This window comes from Gorilla gorilla, chromosome 18 (assembly GCF_029281585.2).
Source record: "Gorilla gorilla gorilla isolate KB3781 chromosome 18, NHGRI_mGorGor1-v2.1_pri, whole genome shotgun sequence".
Lineage (NCBI taxonomy): Eukaryota > Metazoa > Chordata > Mammalia > Primates > Hominidae > Gorilla > Gorilla gorilla.
The window spans coordinates 74878101-74897674 of NC_073242.2; the positions used below are offsets into that span (position 1 = coordinate 74878101).

Below are 19574 nucleotides of genomic sequence, written 5' to 3' on the forward strand. Positions count from 1 at the left end.
TCCTTCTATGAGATCAACTCTTTTAGATTTCACATATGAGTGACATCATGTGCTCTTTTTCTTTCTCTGACTGGCTTATTTCACTTAACGTAATGTCCTCTGGGTTCATCCACGTTGATATAAATGACAGAATTTCATCCTGTTTTATTACTGAACATTATTCCTGTGTGTGTGTGTGTGTGTGTGTGTATGTAACATTTTCTTCATTCATCTGTAAATGGGCACTTATACACTATTGGTGAGAATGTAAATTGGTACAACCATTAGGGAAAACAGCATGGAGGTTTTTCAAGAATTTATAAATAGAACTACCATGTATAAGATCCAGCAATCTCACCACTTGGTATATATCAGACGGAAATAAAATCAGTATGTCCAAAAGATAATTGCACTCCCATGTTTATTGAAGCAGTATTCACAATAACCAAAACCATTATTTCTTTTAAGTATTTCTTAATTTATTTTTTGACTCATTACATTCTAAACTTTGATAAGATTCATGTCTTGTCTCTAATTTCTGAAACGTATGAGCCACCAATTCATTGAATATTGCCTTCCTGTTTATAGTCTAGTAAAACAATTAAATGTTTTTTATTTCTTCTCATCTAGTCTTCATGTATAAATATATTTGTATTTTGTATTAATTTGCCTCTATAGAGTATATAACTACATTAATTGTACCCAGCATTTCAGTTTCGTAGTTCTCTCATTAGCTCAGTCTATTTTAATAATGTAATTTGTATGCCAGAAATTAAATTGTTTTACTACATTTTCAATACTTCACTTTCCATTTGCCTCTTTTCCAAATACAACTTAACAAGCTCGTAGGTTTCTTTCCACATTATTTTGGTTTCTTGTTTTTTCATGATATTGCAAACATTTTTTTTTTTTTTTTTTCCGAGACGGACTCTCGCTCTTTCGCCCAGGCTGGACTGCAGTGGCGCTATCTGGGCTCACTGCAAGCTCCGCCTGCCGGGTTCATGCCATTCTCCTGCCTCAGCTTCCCGAGTAGCTGGGACTACAGGCGCCCGCCACCGCGCTCGGCTAATTTTCTGTATTTTTAGTAGAGACGGGGTTTCACCGTGTTAGCCAGGATGGTCTCGATCTCCTGACTTTGTGATCAGCTCGCCTCGGCCTCCCAAAGTGCTGGGATTACAGGCGTGAGCCACTGCGCCCGGCCGATATTGGCAAACATTTTAATATAAACTTCATATCTGAGTTTTATGAGCCATATAATTGATCTAATGCTTCACACTAGTAGTGTATATCCTTTTCTGCAACATAATTTATAATTAAGTTCTCACATGTGGAAGACAGCACACTCCAGATGCCAACAGGCAATTTATCTATGTTTATTCCATTTGCTTTGTCAGAAGCTGAACAACCCACATAGAACTGATATCCTTGTGATCAGATCCATCTGAAGGGTCAGTACCTCTTAGGTTGATGCCTCTTTGGATCATTACCTTTATTTTCTTCTGGTCCTGAGAAGTTTCCATATTTTTCTTTCAACTATATTAGGCATTTTGTGAATTCTTGCAACTTATTGGTAATTTTAGTTATCTGCATTAAGTTTTTAGAGCATGTTATTTTCCTGAAAAGCAGAAATATCAACATTTGCATACATGAATAAAATATTTTACATAGATTTTCTGTGGCATAGATGACCACCTCATGAGAAATTCCAAGTTTCTTCGTTTGAAATACCACTCTCTTCAATAGACAGTACTGTAATAATTTGAAGGATGTGGTTCTTTTTTTTACCATTAGAAAATTAATCATGTATTATACACAAATTTCTGAAATACTTTACTGCAGTATATAGTCAGAATCATTGTTTCCTTTAACATAAAACTAATATGGGCAAAATTGTTTACCTGAATTCAGATCTTTTGGCTTCAATTGCCATTCTACCTCATTAGCATTTCCCTGCCTCCATAAAAGCTATCATTTAAATTTTTTGTTTAATTCATAATTTATTGAAAAGAGCGTTTTAAATTTTTTTATGATGTTTGTATTGCAATTGAGGACATTTTCAATAAATATCTTAGACTTGAGGTCCTCGCTAAGTATTCCTTTTGCACTAGAAATCAGATTTCTCTGGTGCAATTCCATTGCCTGCAATAATATTTATGAAAACTACAAATGCCAGCGCACTATTTCAATACTCTACTCAGTTGTTCATATCTAAATATCTTGTTAGCTATGAAACAAGTCAAATATAAATGCTGAATATGTAGTACCAATAAACAAATTCTTCAAAGAAGTCAGTAAAACACTAATTTTCTACAATATGTCACCAGTTTATTAGATCTTCAATAACATTATTTATGCTATATCAAGTATAATAGGTTCTTTTACCTAGGTTCTAAAGGGCATAAACAATGATGCATATAGTCAGATTTATTTTTATAAACTTTTGATGTTTCTTTTGCTGTGCATCTTACTGTGAATATATGGAGAAAAAGACAAACGTACATTTAAGTTATTAGTGGTTACCTGAGTTTTGCTTATATGGCTTTTTGCTTATATGGATGACAAAATAAAATAATGAAGTTTGATAGGCTCATCTGTGCCCTGTAAACTTTAGTCCACTAACTGCATAACTTGATTCAGTCACTATTTATTAGTTTAAAAAATGGTTTTTAAAAGCTGCAAACCAAACTTTATTATACATTTCCGAATCAGGAAAGGGTAAACTGTGACACAGTACCTGTGTGCCACAGAGTCTTTGGGGAATAAAAGCTCTGCAGAAAATAAAATAAAATCGATAAGAGTTTCCAAACTTTTCCAAACTCTATTTTTAAGAAAGCTTGAGTTTTCATCTATGATTAACCTACACTCTACAGTCCCTTTTACCCAAGTCATGGTCCCTGGGTCATTTTTTTAATGTTTAGTTTCTGGGAAGTTTTCAGCAAACCTATCTCATGCTTTGCCCCAGTATGTTTGTTTTTGTTTTGGAGAAGGTGAACTTCTTCAAATGAGGATGGATTGCCTGTCCCCAAGCCTACAGGTGTTCGCTGAAGCTGAAGCTGAAGCTGAAGCTGAAGCTGAATCAGAGTTTTCATTCCCAGCCTTCGTTCCCCAGGCTCTCACCTTTTATCCAACCCATCTTCTGCAACATCTTACTTTTGTTGCTGTTGGTAATTTCAGAATGAACAGATGTAGGAGAATTATCTCTTTGGAAGGTTCCTTCACTTCCAATCTGCTCACTACGTTTTCCACCTCTATTTTTATATTTTAGATTCTTCAATGTCTATTTATCTTCATAGTCTGTTTCTGTAAACATATTTTAATTGTATTTTCTTTAATTATTTTCTTATTTCCAACTATTTTTTCTCCTTACTTAGAGTTGGTCCAATTAACAATTCATCTTTCTTATCAAGGCAAGGGTGAGCTCTAACTTGTCGTGGTTCACAGCCAGCCCAGGTATCAGTGCTAGGATGAGTGTAAAAGGGTAACACAGTCTCTCCAATTTTCAGTTCATGACTATGCTCAAGTACATAAGGGTCACATTAATTTCCAGTTGAACAATCCATTTTCCATTAACAACTGTTCTCTTTTGACTGCCTTGATCTACAAGGACATAACTTTGTAAGTCATGGTCAAAATAAATTTCTGCATGAAACTTACCGACACCAACTTCAGGGATTCAAAGAGTATGCTCAGGATCATTTTCTCTTCCGATTGCCGCAGGTTTTACAGCAGTAATGATAAAGAGTGACCCTGTATGCAACACAGGTGATCTAATGACAATTACTCTAATACACGGGACATTTTTTTTTTCTCATTTTCCTCCTTAGTATCTTCTGCAGTTACATTCCCTTCACTGGTAATGTGAGGAGGGCTGCACGGGGGCCATAATGGACGGTTGGGGAGCCAAGAGGCCACGGGAATGCAGGCATGGAAAGGCAGCTTCGCCAAGATGGCTGCTGTGGCTCCCACCAGGATGCCCTGACACAGTTGCCTGGAGCCAAACGGGGCTGTGGGCAACAAGCAAGGGGACGGCTGATGGCCCTCCCCGATCTGCAAGGTCTGGAAACCGGAAAACTCCTGGGAACTATTACATCTTCCTCAGCTATAGTAACAGCAGGAGGAGCGTAGGAGAAGTCAAGGGGCCAGAAGCACTAGGGCCCTTCCTGGCTTGAGTCAGAAACAGTGGCCAAGAGAGTTTTAAATAAAGTTTACATGTGGCTAGATAGGACCTGCTGATTAATCTTAAAATTTTTCCACATTTATTGAGCTATGATTTACACATTGAAAAGTGTATACATTTAGGGTGTAAAATAGAGTGCTTTAAGATGTGTGTATCTTCCCACTTTTCCCCACTTCCTAGCCCACGGTAACTACCATTCTACTCTCTCTTTCTTTCTTTTTCTTTCTTTCTTTCTTCTTTCTCTTTCTTTCTCTCTCTCTCTCTTTGATTCCACAAACGAAATCATGCAGTATTTGTGTTTCTTGTATTTCACTTATCTCACTTAGCATAATGTCTTCAAGGTTTATCAATATTGTTGTAAATGAAATTTTCATTATTACAGCTGAAATTACCTCTCTTACACAGTTTATCCATTTATTTGTGTCAGAAGAGTACAGATACCCTTGGCAATACTATTTTTATGTCCTTTGATTACATACTCCAAATTGGGATTAATGGTGCTTCTAATTTAAAATTTTTAAGGAATCTCTATAATTTTTTTAACAGTGGCTGCACCAATGGACATGCTCAGCAACAGTGTACAAATATTTTCTTTTCTTTGCACTCTAACACTTTTTATCTTTTGACTTTTTTATAATAGCTATCCTAACACCACGATAAGGTGATATCTCATTGTGATTTTGAGTTTAATTACTCTGATAATTAGTGATGTTGAGAATGCTTTTATATATTTGCTGTCCATTTTAAAGTCTTTGGAAAAATAGCTATTTAGATATTTTGCCCAATTGATAATAAAATTGGTTTTTGTTTTTTTCTGCTGTGGGTTTTTTTATATTGATTAGTGTGACATATAATTTGGATAGTATCATATTATCCCACATATGGATTACAAATATTCTTTCCCATCCAACATACTATCTCTATATTTTGATTGTTTTATTTATTGTGCAGAAACTTTTTACTTTGATATAGTTCCACTTTTTTATTTTTGCTTTAGTTGCTTGTGTTCTTTGTGTCGAATCCAAAACATCATTGCCATGACCAATGTCAAGGAGCTTTATCCTTATTCTTTATAGAAAATTCATGATTTCAGTTCTTACATATAAATCCTTAATTTATTTTAATTTTTTGGGATAAGAGCTCACTTTTTCTGTGTGCATATCTAGTTTTTTGTACACCACTTCTTGAAGTCATTTTCTATTTCTTTTATAATTCTGTGATAACAGTTGACTGTATATGAGTGAGTCTATTTCTCGCTCCTCCATTTTGTTCCATTGGTTTTTATGTAGGTACCATGCTATTTTGATGACTATAGCTTCATAATATAGTTTGAAATCAGGAAATTTTAGGCTTTCAGCCTGTTTGTTCTTCTCAGTATTTGGCTATTTGGATTCTTTTGTGGCTCCATACTAATTTTACAATTGTTCGTTCTACATTTACTTTAATAGCATTAAAATTTTGATAGAAATTTAACCCTAGAACTGAAAGTATAATAATAAAAAAAGAAATTTATTTAACTGTGTAGAAAACTATGTGTAGTATAGATATTTTAACAATATTAATTTTTAGAATCCATGAACACAGGATATAGTTCCTATTTTGTATTCTTCGTTTTCTTTTACCAACATTTTATAGTTTTCAGTATGCAGATCTTTAACATTCTTGGTTAAACTCATTCTATTTAATGAATTATTTCATTCTATTTGATAATACTGTAAGTGGAATTGTTTTGTTTATTCCTTTTTCTGAATATTTTGCTGTTACTGTATCAAAATGCAACCGATTTTCATGTTAATATTGTATCCTGCAACTTTACTAGTTTGTTAGCTATAACAGGGTTTTATTTTTAACCCTGGTTAACACTTTAAATTGATAGTTGCTATTATCATAATTCTTTAAAATATGACCAGATGAATTACTGCTGTCATGAATTCAATGGAATTCACGTTTCCATTTAAAATAATTGTATCTGTTTTGTCTGGGCCCCAGAATGGGGGTCACCCCATGGGAGTCAGGAAATTCCAGATGGGGAGGGAGAAGCAAACAGGGAGGAGGCTGACCGAGAGATACAGAGAGAGGCTCTGGGGACAGTAGGGAGGAGACGGGTCGTGTCCGAGACTGAGTGGGGAGACAGAATGGGCCAGAAAAGAGGTTAAAGGTGAGAGTGGGCAACAGGACTGCTTCTCGGCACAGGCACGGGGCAGGGAACTTTGCTGAAACTGAAGGGCCCAGTGAACAGTGTGAGCAGGGTGGGAGGGAATGGAGAGGACCAGGCAGACCCCAAGGTCAATTTGGAGGAAGGAACATTTCCCGGTTCCTTCACCTCTGCCCAGGGTTCTGCGGGCATGGTTCCCCCAGGGGCAGGGCACGGGAGGAGGCGGCTCCCGGGGGGCTCGGAGAGCTGAGGGGCGCACACCCGCTTCGCAGGGCCGGGGTGACGGTGGAAGCAAGCGACGGCTGCGGATGCCGCTGGCCGGGTGGGTAGGTGCTGGGGCCTTAAGCTGGGCGGAGCTCAAAGGGCCCAGCGCTGGGGCCTGCAGGTGGCCCTGGAGGAATCCACCCGCCCGTGCCTTCTGGGAGAGCAGTGTGGATGGCGCCGTGGACACGCCCTTCCTAGCTGGAACATTTGTGAGGCTGGAATTTAAGCTCGGGCAGACAAGCGCCAGAAGAAGGAATGGATGAAACCCCAGTGCAAAGTCCAGCCCAAGGGGAGGAAGCGGAAATGCCTGGCCTGCGTCAAACTGGGCTCCGAGGATAAGGTTCCGGCCTGGATGGATGACTGCCTTACAGAGACGCAGGCTTGGCGGGAGTCTGAGGAGCACCAGGAGACCCAGCGCAGCCGGGCGGAGTGGGCGGTGAGGATACCACAGCTACTGCTTCCCTGCACAGTTCGCCTTCTCCAAGGCCCGGACCCCAGCTGAGCCCAGCACTGAATTGCATGGCGCCTCCTGGACCACTGCCGGGGGTGTCCAGTGGAAGACCCCACTTCCCAGAGAGAGAACCCCACTATATCCCCAGCAAATAAAGCTGCTCCCTAACCAAAATAAATAAATAAATAAAATCATTTTGGTCTTTGAAAATAATGTATACCCTCTGTTTACTGGTAAACGTGCTGCTCATGTATCTGTATGCCTAATTAGTTAAACTTTTTAATGAAGTTATTTAACATTTATGATTCTTTATTATGATACAAAACAGTAAATTTTATAATGGTTTTAATATCATCTAATATAATTGAAAAAATGTCAACTCGTCATTGCCTATGAATCTTTGTGTTATTTATTTTACACTGCCAGATATTCTGTCTACAAATATCTAATGGCTTAGAATCTTGCCTAACATATTGTATGTGCTAAGTACTAACTACTCTAATTCATCAAATTATCTTTTCACACCATTCTTAAAATACAATATTATTTTTATTTATTTTTATTAAAATTATTTTTCTGCTTAAATATTTATGAAAATTATGAGGGTTATTCAGTCTGCCCTCTTGATGAAAGTTTGTTTGTTTTTCTCTTTATTAATACGTTAGAGGGTACAAATGCAGTTTCATCACATGGACATGTTGCATAGTGATGAAGTATGAACTTTCAGTGTAACAATCATCTGAACGGTGCTCATCGTCCCAATTAGGTATTTTCTCATTCCTAACCCCTCTACCAACCTCCCATCTTTCTCAGTCTTCAGCGTCTATTTTTCCAGCCTCTATATCCAAGTGTATGCATTATTGAGCTCCCACTTAGAAGTAAGAAAGTGCAGTACTTGATTTTCTGTTTTTGATTTATTTCACTTACAATCATGGCCTCCGATTCCATTCATGTTGCTGCAAAAAAAATGTTTTTATTCTTTATGGCTGAATAGTATTCCATAAATGTATAAATGTATAGCATATTTTCTTTATTCAATCATTGATTGATAAATTTAAATTGACTCCATATCCTTGCTATTGTGAATAGTGCTGCAATAAACATATGAGTATGGGTATCTTCTTTAATTAATAAATTATTTTCCTTTGGATAGATACCCAGTAGAGGGAGTGCTGAATCAAATGGAAGTTCTATTTTTAGTTTTTTAAGAAATCCCCATACTGTTTTCCATCGAGGTTGTAGAAATTTACATTCGCACAAACAATGTATAAGTGTTCCCTTTTCTCTGTATCCTTGCCAATATCTTTCATTTTTTTGCTTTTTAATAGTTAACCATTATGAATGGTGTAAAATGGTATTTCATTGTGGTTTTTAATTGGCATTTCTTTGATCATTGGCAATGCTGAACATTTTTTACATGCTTGTTGGCTATCATTGTCTTCTTTTTGAAAAATCTGTTCCCATACTTTGCCTGCTTTTTAATGAGGGTACTTGTTTTATTCTTGTTGAGTTGTTTGATTTACTTGTATATTTTGCACATTAGTTCTTTGTCACGTGCATAGTTCACAAACATTTTTCTTATCCCATAAGTTGTCTGCTCACATGTTAATTAAAAGCTCCTTTTCAGGAGCTTTTTAGTTTAATTAAGTTCCATTTGTCTATTTTTCTTATTGTTGCATCTGGTTTTGAAACCTTAGTCATGAATTCTTTGTCCAGGGCAATGTCCAGAAGAGTTTATCATAGGGTTTCTTCTAGAATTTTTATCATTTTAGGTCTTCATTTTAGTCTTTTAATCCATATTGAGTTGGTTTTTGTATATGGTGAGAGTGACAGGTCCCATTTTGTACTTCTGCATATGGCAATATAATTTTTCCAGCGCAATTTGTTGAATAGGATGTCATTTTCCCAGTGTATATTTTTGCTGACTTTGTAAAAGATCAGTTTTGTGTAGGTTTGTGGCTTTATTTCTAGGTTCCCTATTCTGTTCCTTTGATCTATGCATCTATTTATATCAGTACCATGCTGTTTTGGTTATTAAAGCCTTCTAGTATATGATTCTATACGAATTTAATTTTTTTCTAATTCTATGCTAAATAACATTGGCATTTTGGTAGGAACTGCATTTAATATGTAGATTATTTTGGGAAGTATGGTCATTTTAATGATAATAATTCTTACAATCCATGAGCATAGGTTGTTTTCCTCATTTGTTTGTGTCATGTACAGTTTATTTCATCAACGTTTTGTAGTTTTCCTTGTGGATATCTTTAGCCTATATGATAAATTGTATTTCTAGTTATTTCACCTTTTTTCCAGCTGTTGTAAAAGGAATTGACTTTTTAATTTGGTTCTCAGCTTGTTCATTATTAGTGTATAAAAATGCTACTAATTTTTGTACATTGATTTTTATATCCTGAAACGTTATTAAATTCTTTTATGAAATCTAAAAGTTTTTTGTGGTCTTTAGATTTTTCTAGATATAATAGTATCTAATCATCAAACAGGGACAATTTGACTTCCTAGTTAAAATCATATGTATTGCCCACCAAGATCAACAGACAAAATCCATGGGGAGGGCACAGGTGATGGTATTTCTTTAAAGTAGTCATGTGATTATGGTTGGAAGCCTAGACTGAGAGACTTAGCTAAGAATTGCCTCTCAAGTTTCAATGTACATGTAAATCATTTCCGATTCCAGGCCTCTCTCTTAGTAATGTGATTCTGCAGGTTTGGAAGGGGTCCATGAATTGACTTCTTTAAAAAGTCTCCTCTTAATGCTGATGTTTCTTCTAGTACATCCATTGTGGTGGAACTAGCTAGAGAAAGTAGGCACAGCACACAGAGTTCCTGACACCCAATACTCTTACCACAACATAAATACTTTTGGCCCAAGGTGGAAACCACCAATCACCATTCAGAAACATGTTATTCTCAGCTGGCTCTGTAAAGTTTGCAGAGGCTAGAGAAGATATCAATGTTTGAGTAATTCTGCATTTGGAAAACATGTATACATGAGTTAATACAATGTATATTTAGTATGTACTATGTGCTTAGAAGTCTGTTATAGAGCACTGTGCTGGAAACATCATGTGACGTGAGTGAATCCTCATAGCTCCCTGGGAGTTGGGTGCCAAGTGTTCTGTAATTTCCAGGATTTAAATGAAGGGCCCAGCATTTCCATTTATTCTTTCATTTTTAAAATTATTTACCTTAAAAAGAAAATGTGTAGGAAAAAACTATATAGACACATGAAAGGGATAGAGAAAGAAAGGGTGAGCTGTTCAGAGGGATTTTTGGTATTTATATTTACTTTCTTGTGCATTGTAGAGCAACTACTGGATCTGCAGAAATAAAAGAAAAGAGGTTACTTTGTGGGATATCTGTAGAAGCACTGCCTTCAATGAAAAAGAAATTGTGGCCCACAAATAGATAATTATTTGCTCACATTTATCTGCTTTTTATTTTCAGGAAATTGTGGGCACCAGCTCAGGAGAGGCAGCAGGAGCCACCTCTCAAATTTCTGGTCTCGTTTAATTAGTTTTGTGAGAGGAAATTCTAGGGTGAGGCCAGACCTGGATGATGCCTTGGAAGAGGGTGGATCTGAACAGGGATGCAACAGAAAGTGGGCCCCATGCGTCTGATGCCTATGCTGGTGGAATATTTCCAGTTCTGTCTTTTCTAATCCTGCCCAAGAGAAACTTGACTCCTAGAGTTTGTGTAATTTCAATCTATTTAGCCATTTCCCTGTCACTTTTTATAACACACAATAACAAGAAATTTAACCAAAACTTTTAGGGTTTCTTAGGAATATTATATGAGAAACTCAAAAATGTATTTTTACTAAGCTTAAAGAAATGGAAATAATCACAATAGCAATAATTCTTCTGTCCATGAATAGCCCTTCAGGAGATGACATCAGAACTCACAACAGCATAAGGGAAGTGGAACAAATGTAGCCAAAGTCCCCTGTACACCTCCCTTCTCTCTTCCGACCACAGAATGTTGAATTCAATTATTTAGCCATTGGCTCTGGAATGAAAGTATCTGGACAGTAGAAAGCGTGAATCTGTTTCATCTGTTTTGCTAATGGTCATACGATATAGTTTAGATGTCCCCTCTAAATCTCATATTGAATTTTAATTCCTAATGTTACAGGTGGGCCTGGTGGGAAGTGGTTGATTCATGGGGATGGATTCCTCAGGACTCTGTGCTGCCCTTGTCATAAGAAGTACTCACAAGTTCTAGCGGCTTAAAAGTGGCATATCTCTCCCTCATCTTTCCTGTTCCCACTTCTAGCGTTTATGCCTGCTCCTATTTCATCTTTCACCATGACTGTAAGCTTCTTTATATGTTAATGTTGTTACAAAATTTCACTGAATTTTCTTATAAAATTACCTGAAAAAATTTTGTGTTATTTTAACATCATAAATATAATAAATAAATACGATATTATGACATCTGATATATTATGATAGCATAATTTGTATATATTATGACATCACAATATATTATGATATGATTCACATCCATTATGATGTCACAGTATATCATGACATCACAATATATGTATAACATCACCATATATCATGACATCATAATTCATGTATTGTGATATCACAATATATTATGAAATCATATTTGTTTACATTGTGACATCACAATATATTCTGACATCATAATTCATAAGCATTGTGGCATCATATTTTGTGATATAATTCATATGTATTATTATGATATGATAACATATAAAATTTTGTTAAGTAATTTTATAAGAAAATTCAGTTAAATTTTGTAACAACCTTAACATATAAACTTAATAGTACCTAAGAATATTATCTGCTCTTGTGTGAATGACTGCTTTATGATATTATACCATAATATATCAAAATGGTTTATATATCAAATAAATTTTATATGATAATATGGTATCAATATGTAGTGATATTATAAGTTTCATTTAAATCCTATTTAAATTCAGACAATTTTGTTAGGCAGTGTCTGTCTATCACCTGATATTTTTTGGGGGTCCACTATTTGCACAGACAGCACACCTGGGAAAACACAGACTCACTCACCACAGGCTCTTCCTGAATCTTTCCCCTCCTCAGGCATCAGTTCATCAGTCAACCAAATAACTGGAGAGCAGAGGGCAAGTATTCTCTAACACAGAAGGTCTCATTCCTGCATGCTTTTCTTAGAAGAGGGAAAAACAAGAAGGTCCTTTTAGGGGACACTTGCTGGGACATACACTAAGCCTTCTATAGTTTGGGAGCCCTAACCAGCAGATACAGACTTCTCAGTAGGAAGGGATGAGACAGCTGTCCTGAGCCTGGAGCTCCAACATACTTGTCCCATCTCGTTTAGGCAATTTTGAGAGGCTGCTCTGGAATATGTCTCAACGGTAGATGCTGGGAAATAACCAGGCTTTGATGGGACTCGTGTGGTGTCTGTAGTGTGAAGACAGGAGCTGAATGCTCAGGATCTAGGCTGTTTTTCTTGTGGTCAGTTGGGTTACCTGTTTGGGACCAAGTCCATTTTCACTAAGGAGACTGAATAAATTCTATAGAACAGAATACAGCTCCCAGGATGACTCAGGAAAGGTGAGAAACAGGAGGAGCTTCTCTCTCTACCTAGACTTTTTGCTACTTCAAGAATCATGAGGCCAGGCACAGTGGCTCAAGCCTGTAATCCCAGCACTTTGGGAGGCCGAGACAGGCAGATCACGAGGTCAGGAGATGGAGACCATCCTGGTTAACATGGTGAAACCCCATCTCTACTAAAAATACAAAAAATTAGCCAGTCTTGGTGGCAGGCACCTGTAGTCCCAGCTACTCGGGAGGCTGAGGTGGTAGAATGGCATGAACCCGGGAGATGGAGCTTGCAGTGAGCCCAGATCATGCCACTGCTCTCCAGCCTGGGCAACAGAGCGAGACTCCATCTCAAAAAAAAAAAAAATCATGAGCTGACTAAATTACCATCAGCTCTAATCTAATCACATTGATTCTATCATGTTTGATCTAATTATCTTCCCCCATGTTAAGGTAGAATGGGCCATTTTATTTGGTATTTACTTTTTCTCCACATTTTTAACATATATGTATGTATCTAATACAATCAACCATAATTTTAATCTGACATTTCTAAGCATTTGAGAAATTATAATGTCTATGTACATTATTTTAACACTATGTATAATGCTCTTTCTTTGCAAAATGTATAACACATTTCAATATAGGTGTTGTTATACATAAAATGTTTATTCAGAAACAGAATGCTTGTTCCTCAGTACCACAAGGAAAAATCAGCATTCAGACAAAAATTGTTCTCAACAAGGCAATTTTACTTTTTGCAGAAAGAGTGCTCCTTGTGGATGGAACAATGGTGAGAGCACACTCGAACAAAGGAGAAAAGCAATTTTTATCCTTTACGCAGCTTGTCCCTGCGACTGTGTCCTGTCTCCATTGGCTGGAGCTGGACTTCACAATCTAAGCTAAACCTGACTAGCTAATAACTTAAAACTCTCCTAAATAGGTAAAGGCAAGGGAGAACAAAGGAAAACAGGAAGTTGCTTGCAAAAAAACTTAGAAAATATTTTGAAATATTTCAAAATAGGGAAGGGGCATAGGCTGTGAGCTATGAAGTCTAAAACAAATATCTTGGTTAAAGTACAAGTACATAGAATGTACTCATACCCTTATATCTAACAGCTACATAGGATGGGGCATAACAAAGAGTTATTAGCACAAAGCAAGGAGTCTTGAAGGAAGTTAGTCTTTAAAAGAAACTATTATTTCTAACACTTATGAATTATTCTTTAACAAAAAGGGAAACTTTGAAGGGAACCTTTTTTACTTTCTACAGGTATGTTTAATTCTGCATCTTGAATAATAAGCAGTATCATAAATAATTCCAGGTAGGAATTGGGAAATTATTATAAAATGATTCCCTTATCTTCTGATTCCTGTGCCCCTGGCTCTGTTTGTTTGTTTGTTTGTTTGTTTGTTTGTTTGTTTTTTATTTTTGACACTATGGCAAGACCCAGAAAATGTCTCCCATTAACTGTGTCTAGGTCTCTAATAAAACTACAGCAAGAAACTTTTCTTTTTGAGGCACTAATGAGAGCCAGAAAAAGAAAACAGCCAAGAAGAGTAAGCCACACCCAGCTGAGGGACATATAAAAAGGCAGGTCCAGCAGAGTAACTCACACTGTGAATCTGGACGTGAGAGAGAGAGCACCTTTCACTTGAATTTGAACATGGGAAAAGGAAATGAAAACTCTGATTCGCCACTGCTCGTACATCCAATGCCCCACTGACCAGCCTTCTTTCAAACAGATCTCCTTTACAGAAAAGGGCTCAGATGAGAAGAAACCATTGAAAGAAAAAAGGCAAGACCCCCTCCTCCCATTCCAGTGAGAAGCACATGCAAAGGCAGGTAAGGCCTTGGGCTGTTCCTATGAAGTCTCCAGGGAGGGTTGGAATCAGGGATACTGAGCTATGTGTCTTTGATAGGGTTTTATTTTGAAATTGGGAATGGGAAATGGCTTAGATCTCTGAGGAGACTTTGAGAAATGTATTCACTCATGACACTGGCAGAACAGCTTCACTTGAAAGACTGATTCACAAATATTTTTCAGAGACAGACTATGGGACACTGTACCTGGGAGAGGTGAGTCACCTAAACTCCATGTTGCACTAGGATCAAAGCCTAATCCAAATGAAAAGAATTCTGAGGAAACTAAGCTCAAAGTCAGAAACAGCACTGCTAGATCAGGTAAAATTTGACTCTTTCAAGGTAAAAAGAGACAGAGCTGCAACACAGTCTCCCCTAGCAAGGAAACTGGGAGCTCTTTGGCAGCCAGGGCCTTACAGATTCTGGATTCTGGAGAACAGAGGAGAGACAGGTTTGGTTGCAACTTCAGTTTCTGTGTGTCCAGGATAAACTAAGCCTTCTAGGGTGTTTGATTGGAGGCACTTACTCAAACTCTTATTTTATCAATAGAACCAGAGTAGAGCTTGCATGAGGGAAACTCCAAGTAAAGGAGAATCAGCTCCAAAGACAGCTGCCAAGACAGAGCAAGTAGAATCCTGCTTTTTTTCCCCCTAAAGGGCAAACAAGCAGAAGACTTGTTTGGGGTTGAGCAGTAAGAAGGCTTCTTAGTGACTGAGATAATTTTGGAGATCTTGGCACTCAGAGGATATCTGGGGACTCAGAAGGGGTTAAGCTTCACTTCATTAAAGTGCTAAGATGGTCAGGAAGGAGAAGAAGAGACAAATGAGGTTCACCTGAAGATGCATGGAAGGTTGTGGAAATGAGGGTCTGTGGGCACTGTTCTGGAGAGTCTCTCACTCCCATGCTTCCTCTGCAGGGAACTGTCCAAGAGAAGAGTGCAGCTTGATGTTGAAAAAGAAACTAAAGTCCTCCACTGCTTTGCAAACCAGTGAAATCCAGGAGAACTGTGATGCCCACCATAGAGGTCCTTTCATGGCTTGCACTGGGTGCAGCAAGTGGCACAAGTCTCAGGCCCCTGGAGTTCAATAGTCATCACTTTGGAAAGCTTAGTGAACTTCCGAGGTGAGCCAAAGGCCATTTATCAAAACCCATTCCATGTGTTGGTGCAGCAGGTCCATTCTCCACTGACCTGGGAGAAGCTCACTCAGCTTGCCTGGATCTGGGGGCCTCTGTGTGCCCAGGTGCAGACCTTCTATGCCATGGCCACCCAGGCAGGTTATGTCTTCTCTCTTAAGAACTGGCTTGTTTCAGCCACACTGCCTGGCCCTGAGAATTCAGCTCTGGATAGAGAAGCCCATCCCTTGCCTGGGCAGGAGATAACTGAGCCTGTCAGTAGATCAGATGAGGCTTAGGCTAGGTGCACCCTCACCCTATTCACAGGGGAATACACTCTTGGAACGTGAGCAAGAACTTGCTACTTCTCAGATTCTTCCAGATGACCAGCAGTGACAATTTTAGATGCACAGTGTTAATAAATGACAGAACCTGAGCAGTCATAAGAAAGGAACATGAACAATATACTCAAAATAGTGAATCTTGCATTTTGTAGAGGGCTAAGATTATACACAAATTATACATTTCCTGTTAGACATTTGATGTCTTGGATGTCTCATGACAGTCAGGCATTTCTATATAATCAGACAAATATTAAGATGCAATCATTCATATGCCTTTGCATATTTTAAATTGTAGCCAAATAAATATAAAATTATGTTCTTCTCTTTTAATTCAAAAAAGGTTGTAGCCTCTCACTCTCCCACACTGAATCCATGGAACACGAATATCCACAAACATTTAATGGTACTCTTCATGGGAAAATGTCAACATATTTTTACAGTTTAATAAAATTACGGTGAAATCACCACACAAGGTATTTACTAATAATATTTTTACATAAAATTGAAGTCAAGATATGTTAAATGTAATTGATCATAATTATTTATCCTTCACCTGACTCATATTTGTCTCATTTTAAATTTTCTAAATTTAAACTTTATACAATTCAGTTGGTCATACTGTATTGTAAGACATTAAAGGTAATATAAATATTGTCATTTATTTTACATATTGTAACATTTTATATTTTTCGTCTTGCATTTTACAGTGAGATTATGAAATCTTTCATCACCTAAATGTATTTTGTTTTGTTCTCTGCTTCATAATTTTCATATACATAATGATATAAACATTAATGTTTTTGAGAATATTCAATTTTAGATGATTTTGTATTTCATCCACACTGAATTTTTATTTACTCCATGTGTGAGTTGGAGGACGTTTTACCTTCACTTCTGCTTTATTTTCACCCTGACCCTTCACACCCCACAACTCTTGTTTTAGTCAAAGAACAGTGATTTAGCATTCCAGTAAATGGAGCCAATTCAATGAAAATATACAGATATACCTTGGAGATATATGGCTTTTGCTCTAGACAGGTACAATAAAATAAATATCACAATAATGTGAGTCACACAATTTTTCTTCTTTCCCAGTGCATATAAAAATCATGTTTACACTACAATGTAGAATAAGACTGAAATAGCCTATGTTTATAATAACAAGGTACAAACCTTGACAAAAAATGTGCTATATTGCTAAAAAAGGCTGACACAGATATACACACAAAAAAATCACATGATGCTGGAAAAATAGTGTTAATAGAGTCGCTCAATGTAAGGTTGCAAAACACCTTCAATTTGTAAGAAATCCAATATCTATAAAGAACAATAAAGTGCAATAAGACTAGGTACGTCTGTGTAACAATCAACGTTCACTAGTAATATGCCTAGAAATTATACATAAAGGATGTTTGCATACGTATAAAAGTAATTGACAACTTACATATTGGATGGGAGATAAAAATTACAAAATCATTTTTAAAGTGAATTAAAGGGTAGACCAAAACATTCCTGAGTGGACAGAATCAGTTAGACATCCTCAGTGACCTCTTCTTGTTGACTTGCAAACAAGCAAAACAGAGTGTGAGCTATTTTTTTTGTGAATGCCTGTATTAAAAAAAAAACAGAACTTAAGCTTAAGTTATCAGACGTACCCAAGAAACTTACAGTAATATACATCTATAAAGTAAACCAAAAAATACAATTTTATAACTGCAACAAATCAAAGAATTTTATTATTTGCTACTTCATTTTTTTCAATGCAATCTTACCTCTGACATTTTGCCATTGAAATGCTAAACCTCTTTTGCTCTGGTGTTCCACAATTTATAAGTTGCTTCTTACTCAAGAAAAATTTTTTGAAACAGGTTCTTTCTTTGTTGCTCATGTGGAATGTGTACGCAGAATCAAAGCTCTGTACAGGTTTACATCCTGAGCAAAAGCCATCCTCCCACCTTAGCCCCATGAGTAGCTGCAACTACAGGCATGCACCACCACACTTGGCTAATTTCTTCTTATTTCTATGTAGAGACAGGGTCTTACTATGTTTCCCAGGCTGACCTCAAACTCCTGGGTTCAAGTAATCTCAACTTGGCCTCTCAAAGTGCTGGAATCACAGATATAAACCACCATTCTCTGCCAAGAAAACTTTTAAAATTTGCATTGTGCTACAGTTTACTTTTTAACAGGACAAAATAAAATAAACTAGCTATACATAAATCTAACAAAAATTTGTAAAGCATATGAGAAAGACCATAAAAAGTCCTTGAAATATAAGAAAATCAGCATAAACAAATGGAAAACCACATCATGTTCTAAGGTAGAAAATCTCAATATTACTCAATCATCAATTTTTAGAAGTAATTTATATATTTAATTTTGTCCCAATAAAGATATCAACTGGTATTGGAAGCAGGCTTTTTATTGCAAAACTCATATAGATAAAAACACAAATAAGAACAGCTGAGAAAACTCTGAAAAAATAGAGTGGCTATGCCACCCTATGAGACATGTTGATTTATGAATATATGGATAGCTCAGTGGAAGTACAAATTCAAAAATAAACCACAGCGCATAAGAAAGTGCCTTTGTTCAGGCTGCTAAAACAAAATACACTAGACTCAGTAATCCATAAACAACAGAAATGTTTGATCACTGTTCTGGAGGCTGGAAAGTTCAACATCAAAATACCAACAAATTCAGTGTCTGGTGAGGGTCCTGTTTCTCATAAATGGTACTTCTTGCTGTGCCTCACATGGCAGCCAGGAAAAGTGTGCTCCCTTCAACCTCTATTACAGGGTATTAATTACATTTATGAAGATGAAGCCCTCCTGAGTGAGTCACTTCCCAAAAGCCTCCATGTTTTAAAACTAGCATATTAGGGATTAAATTTTTACAAACGAGTTTTTACAAGTAGACACAAATTCAGGCCATAGCAAAAAGTTAATTGGCAGTACAGACTGCAGTTGGGTTGGCACCATTAATGCTTTGAGTTTAGGAATCTGATGTTTCTATCATAAAGGTAAAAACTAATGTGCTAATTATAACCTGCAATACAATAAAGGTCAAATGAAAGATAAATCTCTATGGTATAAAAATCAAGTTTTTAAAGGTGAATTCTTACAGGTTGTATCCAGATTTTTGTGGTTCCTGGGGATGAATAAGACCCCAGAGATTCCTCCTGTGACTTTTTTACTGAAGCTTCTGACACTCTTACTCAATTTGAAAGTGTGTAAAAATGTTTTCTGTTTCTGTCTTTAAGAAATTCAAAATAAAGTTGGCTTCCATATGCTTGATCTAAAACAATTATTCACTCAGTGGTGCTCTGATGAGGAAGGGCACTGAATCTCACACGCCCAGAAGCATCATGTTCTGTCAGATACAGGACTTCTCCTTGAGGCAGAACCTCACCATTCACACATGGTCAGAGGCTTTCCCAGGCGTGCACTGTTCTGTGCTCTCCCACACAGGCTCAGCCCTGAGCATATGACTCTGTAAGTGACTGATGAATATGTGCCCTAGTACTCTAATTTACAGGGATTTTGTTTTCTATTAATGATCTTTTCCAAAGCTCTAGGGTCTTTCCTGAATCCACCTACCACACACAGATAGACTGGTAGATTTGGACAGAAGCTTGGA

The 19574-nt window shown here is 37.0% G+C and overlaps 2 pseudogenes; one reads left to right on the top strand and one right to left on the bottom strand.

The window, feature by feature from the left end:
• Window positions 1-2083: 2083 nt before the first annotated feature.
• On the bottom strand, window positions 2084-7096 carry LOC134757474 (uncharacterized; annotated as a pseudogene).
• An 8225-nt stretch (window positions 7097-15321) lies between these two features.
• Window positions 15322-16482, top strand: LOC101131671 (protein FRG2-like-2; annotated as a pseudogene).
• Window positions 16483-19574: the final 3092 nt, after the last annotated feature.